This window comes from Gossypium hirsutum, chromosome D04 (assembly GCF_007990345.1).
Source record: "Gossypium hirsutum isolate 1008001.06 chromosome D04, Gossypium_hirsutum_v2.1, whole genome shotgun sequence".
Taxonomy (NCBI): Eukaryota; Viridiplantae; Streptophyta; class Magnoliopsida; order Malvales; family Malvaceae; genus Gossypium; species Gossypium hirsutum.
In genome coordinates, this window is record NC_053440.1 from 30,805,853 (window position 1) to 30,815,402 (window position 9,550).

Below are 9,550 nucleotides of genomic sequence, written 5' to 3' on the forward strand. Positions count from 1 at the left end.
CATCGGTCTTGGTCATGTATTCCTTCAATAGAGCTTCCATAGATGAAGAACTCGAAGCTGAATTTTGTTGAGCATTTTGTCGTGGCATGGATTGATTGTATCCAGGTGGTGCACTCTCAACATTCTGTCAAATATCATTTCTGGAATTTCCCACCCCTTGATTACTCCAACTGAAATTAGGATGTTGCTTCCACCTCGGTTTATATATGTTGGAATATGGGTTGTTGTTATTGCGATTAAAATTTCCCATATAATAAACTGAGGTTGGGTTCTATGGGCATTCATCAAAAACATGATCTTCTTCGCAATAAACACATGCTAACTCAACTGCTTTCTTTTCTTGCACTGCAGCTAGTCTTTTCAGTGTTTTAACCATATTCGTTAAAGATAATACCTGAGCTGTTAGGGAAGTAATCGCATCAAGTTCCATTACTCCAGCAACTCTTCTGTCAATCCCTACTCTTGTATTGGGGTATTGATAATCGTTCTTTGCTATCCTCTCCAGAATTTCATATGCCTTATTCTATGACTTATCAAGCAAAGTCCCATTGGCAGATGCGTCAACCACCATCCTTTTATATGCATTTAATCCATTGTTGGACATTTCCATTTGCGTTCAATGTTGAAAACCATGCATTGGACATTTTCTAATTAACTCCTTGAATCGCTCCCATGCTTCATATAATGTTTTATACTCAGATTACTGAAAGGACGTAATATCGTTCCTCAATTTGTCATTCATGTTTGGAGGATTATATATTAGTAGAAACCTCTGACAAAGTTCATTCCAAGATGCCACCGTAACTAATGGCAATGCATTTAACCAGGATTCTGGCATGATCTCACAATGAATAAGGGAATAACCTCAGTCTCAAGGCATCTTCAGGAACACCCAACTGCTTGAATGAATCGCAGACTTCCAGAAAGAGTCTTAAGTGCAACCGTGGATCTTTAGTAGGCAATCCACTAAATTGCCCTATAGTTTGTAACATTTGAAACATCATTGCCTTTAACTCGAAATGTTAAGCTTGAATACGCATCCTGACAATTCCTTGATTCAGATCATCCAAGATCGACATTATATGTTCTCTTATGGGTCTTCTCTATCATCTATTATTCAAGGAATATCATCATCCCTTCCATTCTAATGTAATGACTTTTCTCTAACCTGACGATTTCTAATTCTTCCCATTTCTCACAATTCTTTTCTCCTTTTTCTCAAGGTTCTCTCAATTTCTGGATCAAAAGAATACTCTTCAAGTGTAGAAATATCTCTACTCATGTGTAACAGCCCGTTTTTAGTGACATCAAAATAGTGATTTTAGGACCACAAATTTGAAGTCAGAAAATTTATTTTTTTATTATTTTATTGCCTATAGTATGGTAGTAATACCGTTTAAAAATTTCGTTAAGAAATTTTACCATTTATATGTTCAATTTGATAAAAAGGACTAAATCACATAGAGTGAAAAAGTTGAGTTCCAATAGCTAAAGGTATTAAATAACTATAGAATTTTAAATTTTGAGTCCTTATGTGGCAATTAGACCAAAAAGGTGTTAGTGTATGAGCATGGTTTGGCATTATTGAAATTTTGATTAATTTTTAAGGTTAATTAAGTAATTAGTAGATAAAGTTAACATTAAATAAAACAAAATGACAAAGCTTTCATTTTTTATTTTCATCTTCAACCGGTTTTGCAAAGGAAGCCATAGCTAGGGTTCAGGCAAACTTCTTTTGTCTATATGTAAGTGATTTTTGATATGTTTTTAATGATTTCTATATTTTCGGGATCGTTGTAGCTTAATCTAACTAGCCCGGGGATTAATTTGTGAAAATATTAAACTATTACAATTTTTCCATTGTTGAATATGCAAGATTTTTGATGAGTTATGGAAGAAAATGGATAATTGTTGTTAGATAAACAACTTTTGTTAAGTGATTTTGTATGAAAATGTCAAATAGGGATTAAGTTGAAAAATAGAAAATTTTGCATGGTGAAATTGTGAAATAAATGAAATATAGGGCTTGCTAGGGACCTAATTGATATTCGGCTATAATGGGTTGTGGTGAAATTTCATAAATTTCTATTTTTATGAGCTAGGGACTAAATTGCAAAGAAATTAAAAGTATAGGGGCAAAATGGTAATTTTTCAAAATATGATTTTGGGTTAAATTGAATAAAATACATATTAAATTGAGCTAAATTTATCCGTATAGATCAAGATAGACCTTGTATAGTTTTAGATCAGGGCAAAGAGAAAGTCTCAGATTAATCGTCTCCGTATCGACATATATTGGTCGAGGTAAGTTCGTGTGACTAAATTGTGTTTATATGTTTTACATTGAATTATGTATGAATTATGAATTGCCATATGTATATACGATTGCATATCCAATGACGTACGACAATTACCAAGCCCCGTTTGAACCTTAAGAATTCGTAGGATACAAATGACATGTCATTAGGGTTTACATGATTCAGGTGCTGGTCCTAAACGTACTACTGATGGTTGAGGTCTGGAATGTGTTGCAGATACTCCACAACTCATGTCAGCAGCATCTTGTAGCTACGTTCTAACCCACAACTTGTGTGAGCAAGCCCGTTTTCACAGTTCGTGTGAGCATTCTGATTCACAACTCGTGTGAGCACACATGTATGGGATTTGATGGATTATAGTTATATGATTTAGCACACTATGTGTGGGCTATCTCGGGTATCCCATTATATTCTAAACGGTTCAACGGGCACTACTCTGATACAACATGGTGAGAGTTCGATATGAACTAATACAGGGACATATGTGAATTACATTGAATTAGTACGGTATGGCATATTGAGAATTGAAATGGATGATACATGTATATGAAATATAATTAAATGTTGTGTTCCTTCTTGATTACATAGCCTATGTTATATGATCAAATGGCTGACATGTTTGGTGTACATGTTTAGGCTTTGGCAAAGTGTAGTTGGATTATGCCATGTTACATTACCTATTCTGTATTGAAATGGTAAGTTATGTTATCTGTTATACGAACTTACTAAGCTTATATGCTTACTCTGTGTTATTTTTGGTGTCTTATAGGGTATCAGAAGCTCTTTCGAGTTAGAAGCTTGTCGGAGCTATATCACACTATCCATCGGCTCTTTGGTACTTTTGATTGTTTTGATTTTGGTTATAATGGCATGTATAGGTATTTTGGCCAATCTTAGCCTGTATGTTTAATTGTTGAAATGGCCATTTGGTTTGGCTTGTGTTATGGTGTTTTGGTGTTCAAATAAATTTAGTCTTAGCACGCAAATATGGATATTAATATAGTTGATGTTTGGTTTGTTTTGTTTGAATGTTGGAAGATGGAATGACAGCCTAAATATGCATATGGTATATGTGCCTTGCGATATGTTGAATATGTAATGAATTGGTACCTTATTATGTATAATTTATATGGTTATTTGTTACCAGTTTTAGATTTGAAATTTTGGTACTAAATGGTTTGTTTTTTGATAAGTAAATTTTATGGTATGTATTGATGTAAATCTAGTTGAAAGTTAGTTGATCATTTTGATCAAATTGAGTACATGGTTATACATATTTACATGTTGTCATTTGAGGTGCCTGTGGGCATATTAGTTGTATGTTATTATACCTTGTGTTCATAGCTTGATTTTGCATGATTTTGGTGCCTTGTTATGGCTTGTATATATGTGCAATTTTGGGTGTAGCTACATGCCAAGATGGGTGAGAAAAATGGCTTGTAAAATGGCCTATTTTTGTCCACACCGACAGAGACACGGTGTGTCTTAGCCGTCTGTGACACACAGCTAGGCGGCACAGCCGTGTGTCCCCTGTAGCTTTCAAAGGGTTGCAAGTCAGGCTATTACACGACCTAGCACACGGCCTGGCACACGGGCGTGTGGAATTACTTTAAAGGGTACACGGCCTGGCACATGGGTGTGTGGGATTACTTCAAAGGGTACGCGGCCTGGCACACGAGCGTGTAACTTGGTCGTGAGACCTATGTCAGTGAGTTACACGGGCACAGATATGGGCTAGTTTATGGTCATGTGTCCCTACTTCGAATGCCCACACGGCTTGAGACACAGGCATGTCTCCTGGTCGTGTAAGTCACACGGCCTGGCCATGCGGCCGTGTGACCCCTGCAGTTTTGAAAAATTTTCTTATTTCCTAAAGAATTCTTTGAGTTTCTGATTTAGTCCCGACTTATTTCTAACATGTTTTTAGGGCCTCGAGGGCTCATATAAGGGACAATATGTATGATGTGGTTTGGATTTAATATGTTTATTGATATGATATGTAATGTTCATAAATATGTGTTCGTTTGAATTGTAAACTCCAGTAATGCTCTGTAACCCTAGGCCGGCGACGGATACGGGTTAGGGGTGTTACATCATGCACCAAAAAAAATCTTGAAAAACAAAAATCAAAACAACTAATTAAGTTAAACAAACAAAATTAAAGAGGTAATAACAAACCAAATTTTCACCAATATTGTTGATCCCCAGCAACAGTGCCAAAAACTTATCGCGTGTGAATGTGTAATGTGAATGTGCAAGTATACACATTGAATCAAGTAATAAAGTGATGAGTGAGTATCGTCTCCACAGGGATCAAAATTGATTAAAAAATTGGTTATTCTATTACTATGAATTTAACTAATCAAACTATTCAAAAGAAACAGAAGACAAATTGATAAAGAGAATTAATGAATGGATTAATAAAATCAATTATGAATGAAAAATGCTAGGGCAATTGAAATGTTGTGGAAATTTCCAAAGAATAAGTGGGGAAGATTTGTACTGTTGCATGATAAAAGATGGAATTACTTAGGTTTTATTTTTATATCATAATAATGTCATGGCAAAATCTTAACCATTCTACTGTTTAGGGATTCACTACTGCAGTTTGCTTCTTTCGAGAGCCAGACTTTAAGCTATCATTCTGAGTTTTTTTATGTCTAAAGAACTCAAGAATGATATCTAGACTGTTCTTCATTTCCCTATACAGACCGTAACTTCTACGTCTAGAGTGCTGCAAATATTCTTTCTAATACTCGTTTGTATCAACTGATAATAATCCACTTTATTTAATCTTTTCAGAATTAAATCAAATCTAACAACATACCATACAATCATCTATGTCTAGATCTTGCATACATGCATTTAAAATATTCACAAATCGAATGAAACAGTAATCTACTCAAAATCAGACCATGGGTATTAAAGATAATAAAAATCAACCCAAATAATTCCAACGCAATGAGATTTAGCACATGGATTGGACATTCAAATCCAAAATAAAGTCATTCAACATCATCATTTAAGTTTACGAATCACAAAGTTCAAATTAGAAAATAAAGGCAGAACTGCAGAAAACTCTCGCTACTCTAGCTTTCACATTAATACTAAAATTTGATGCAAACCCAGGGTAGATTTCTCTTCCCCTTCCTTGCGTCTATGATTTTTTGCTCTGTAAGTTGCTACCCTTTCCTCTCTTTTCTCTGAAATTTTCCACGAGAACTCGATGTAGACAAAAATTTGCTCTCTAATTCCTCTCTCCCTAAAATTCTCGTCCCCTCTTTTCTTTTCTTTTTTCTCCTTTATAGGGTAGGTCCCTTCCTCTCATCACACACCTTTTTCTTTCTTTTTTTCAGGGTGGTTTATCTAGTACAAGTACAGCTGGCTGAGAGTGACGTGGACTGAGTGTTGCAATACTTTCCTGGAATTTCCATGGCATTCTTATTGGCAATCTAACCAACATTTTGCCATGGCAATATTTCACTTCTTTCATTTCTTTCTCCTTTCTCTCTTCTCTTCTTCATCCTGCACCTACTACCAATAATAACCAACACATTTCTTCCCCAATAACAATTAATGACATTTATAGCACAATCCAAGCTTTGTTATTTAATGTTCTAAATCCTAAAAAATGCAAACATATTTACTTAATTACAAACAATTAATTCAATCTAGAGGCTTGAAATATAACTATTTTCAAGAGTTATCACCCGTAAAGGGCTTTCATATACTGGTGTGCACCTTTCTCCTTACAATCTGCCCAAACCTCCACAAAGCCACATATCATTAATATTCATTTTCTGTATAGTCCACTCGAACCTCTGCAAATCCTCCTTGTTAAGACAAACACATAAGTGTTCCCCTACAAGGTTAGGGTTATTCGCAATCTCAGTTTGCATTTACATGTCATACAGAAGGCAAATCACATATCATATTCTTCTTCTTCACCTTCCATCTCAATCACAATTCGACGGACCTCCATAACTCTGCATATTATTCATAAACATGCATTTCATACACAAGTATTTGACCAGTACTACGGTTCATGCATGACACATATTACGCCAAACATTTCATATACACCATATGGATAATTTACAACTAGTCATGCATTTGCATATTATTACACAGCATGTATCATGATATATCACCATTCAAACATAGAATAGCTCATCATAATATTCAATCAAACATACTCAACACACGATACTGAAGGTAATCAAACAACCATTTAAGACTTGAGTTTTGAAACTCACTTGGAAGTTTCACCAAATTCAACATCTTAGTTTTTTCTTTATTTCTCGAGCCTCCTTAGCCAACTAAACACAATAACCATTTCAGAAATCTCACAAATATAATTTTTATTCATAAAAACCATACTTCATTTGCATGCAAAGGCAATTTAATGATTAACCGCAATTTTACTCATTACAAAACAAAATTAATAGATTAACCAAATCCTTAACTTTCTTCCCTTTTTTTTAAAACCGTGTATATATAAATGTTAGGAAGCTTACCAGCTTAATAAATTATCGGTTACTTATGCACATATTTTAATTTGTTTCCTCCATGCAGACCTGATGGTTGTCGAGTCCACCAATATAAACCTACGTCTAATTTACAATTTAAGCAGTATAAGGAGTAGGGTAGGTCCCTCAAAGACTGGGCTCACGTAAAATTGTTGCTCTTTCTTGACCAAATTCGTGCCTGGGTAGTTGTCGTGCCCAAGAAATTTGGGGGGAGGATAAAAATTGAAAACCTGAAATAAACAGAAAAAATGCGTAAAACGTAAAAGCTGAAAACAAATAATAAAAACAGTTAAATAAATCTGAAGAAAGATTACTTAAACTTAGCTCAGCTTCAGGCACGGGTTTTTCCTCATCTTTGAACCGATCCTCGAAATTAGATGAACTTCTCTTTTCCAATAAGCTAGTTATAGCTACCAAGAACGCCTCGGACACCAACTCTTCCTTGTGTAAATTAGTTATGGAATGTCCTATAACTAACCCTTACCAATCAAACAACCAACGAAACGTTCGTGATTTAGAACTCCGGCAGCTTTGCGTTCTAGAAGAGCCTAGCTCGAACCAATGTCCTCAACCGCATGGGACATTTAAATCCGATTACTATTTCCCTTGATGGATCCAAACAGCAATCCCCACTTGGCACGCCAATGTGTTCACAGAAAACTGATTAGACAATCGATCCTTTCGGAATTCCAACTGTACGTCTAACCACACTAAATCAAACGACGTCTTTTTTTAACTTAGTGTTGATTTGACATTGTGAGTTGACAAAATCATACTCTTAATTCGGAGAAATAATAAGTACTAGAATTTAGGAGTTAAATTGCTCGGGTTCATAACTCACGGGTCTTGACGAGGCTAACTCCGACCTAAAGCTGAAAATGGATCTAGTTGACTAAGGTTTGTGGCATGTTGGTATTGGGCATAGTTGGAGAAGGTTGAATAAATGAAAAAAGAAATTGAAGGAAGTGGGTGAGGGTGACGCAAGGATTGGGTGCCAAAGCTAGAAACTAATAGATGGAAAAAATATAAGGCATCAATGTCAGCAACTAAATTTGCAAAAAGGAAAGAAAAAGATTGAATTCAAGAGATATAAGTTTGATTAAAAACTTCATGATTAAATGAACAAAGTAGCCCCCTATTTATACTAGTGGCTTTGCCAAATTATGAGCCACTAGCCATAGAAAATCAAGGAAATAAAATATTTCATGATATAAAAATCCCTACATAATCTCCCACTAAGTCAACATAAAATTTCAGCTAATTACATCTTGGAAAAATTCTGCTTTGGCCCGCCTTCTTTGCTTCTTTCTTCAATCTAGCCCAAGTGTTTCCTTTTTCTTCTATTTAGCCCCAAATTGCATCCCTACACAAAATTCAATATAAACATGAAAAAATCAGTGGTGCACTCTCATATTACGATGTAATTACACTTATCAACCAAACATGTATAAGAAATTACAATTCTTTGTAATTACAAGAGAGTGTAACTACTACCCTAGTAATTACACTTTCATTCAATTACTCTATGTTGTCCAAACAAACCTTAAATGAATACAATTGTTTACCATGGTGTTGTCATCAATCCTAAGTTGGTGTCTAATTTGTGACATTAACTGAATCAACAACATTATTAATACTAGATTTTATCATGGGTGAACAAAAATATTTTACATTAAACAATTATATTTATTAAAATATGTTAACAAATTACTATTAGTGCAATAGTAAGGGTGTTTAATATGAATTTGTTGGTCTTGTGTTTGATTCCCAAATAATGTTTTTCAATTGTCTTATTTGAAGATTATATAAAAGTGTGAAAAGATGAAAATACATTATTATGATATTAATTAGCATTTAAAGTAAGGGTATTTTAATAATTTTACAGTTGAGTTGGTATCTAGTTGACTTGTGACACCAACTCAGTCAACCACTTTATATAGTATAGATATACAAATATATAACAAATATGCTTACTAAAGTTTCATATAAAAATGTTGATTGAGTGTTAGCTTGATTGGTATGGGCATTGTTGTCAATGCAGGAGGACATGGGTTTGAGTGCGCTGAAGTGCATTATTTTCCTATTTATGGGTTGGGAGGGGCTATGAGTAATTCTAGACATTGTGTTAAAAAAGTAGATTGATCAGAACCTATAATAAGATATTTTCGTAATTTTTCTAATTGAATTAGTGTCACGAGTCAATCGGGCTATTTTTGTAATTTTTCTAATTGAATTAGTGTCATGAGTCAGTCGAGCATAAACTCAGTTTAAAAATTACAAAAATGTCATTCAATTAGAAAAATGTCTTTCTCTAGTTAAAATAATTATATTGTTCTAGTATATTTATTTTTTTTATTTTAAAAACTAATAAAAAATTTATATACCAAATTAATATTTAATTTACTCGTAACACTAACTCAATTATAAGACTTAAATAATAATATAGGTACTTAAATTAGTACGGAAAAAAAAAAGGTAATAGCAGCTATATATGTAGGCAGAGGAGATGATTAGAATTATGTTATCCATACGTGTAAATCTGGTTAACCTTTTATTATTGCATGTAGAGGACCCTTTGTCTTTATTAACTTTCGCAGCTATAAAGGAATCAATTAACACCAACTAATAGCATGGATGGTCAACCCTGCAGCTTTGGTCCTAGAGAGATATTGTGCTTTGCAAAAGCCCATGCCTCAGTGCCCT

General features: G+C 34.2%; 1 non-coding gene across 1 annotated transcript; it reads left to right on the plus strand.

Moving 5' to 3' along the window:
- The first annotated feature begins 626 nt into the window (after positions 1–626).
- LOC121216496 (small nucleolar RNA R71) lies at positions 627–733 on the plus strand. The gene has a single exon (XR_005912677.1). It is a non-coding gene; the product is annotated as a small nucleolar RNA R71 (small nucleolar RNA).
- The last annotated feature ends 8,817 nt before the right edge of the window (positions 734–9,550 follow it).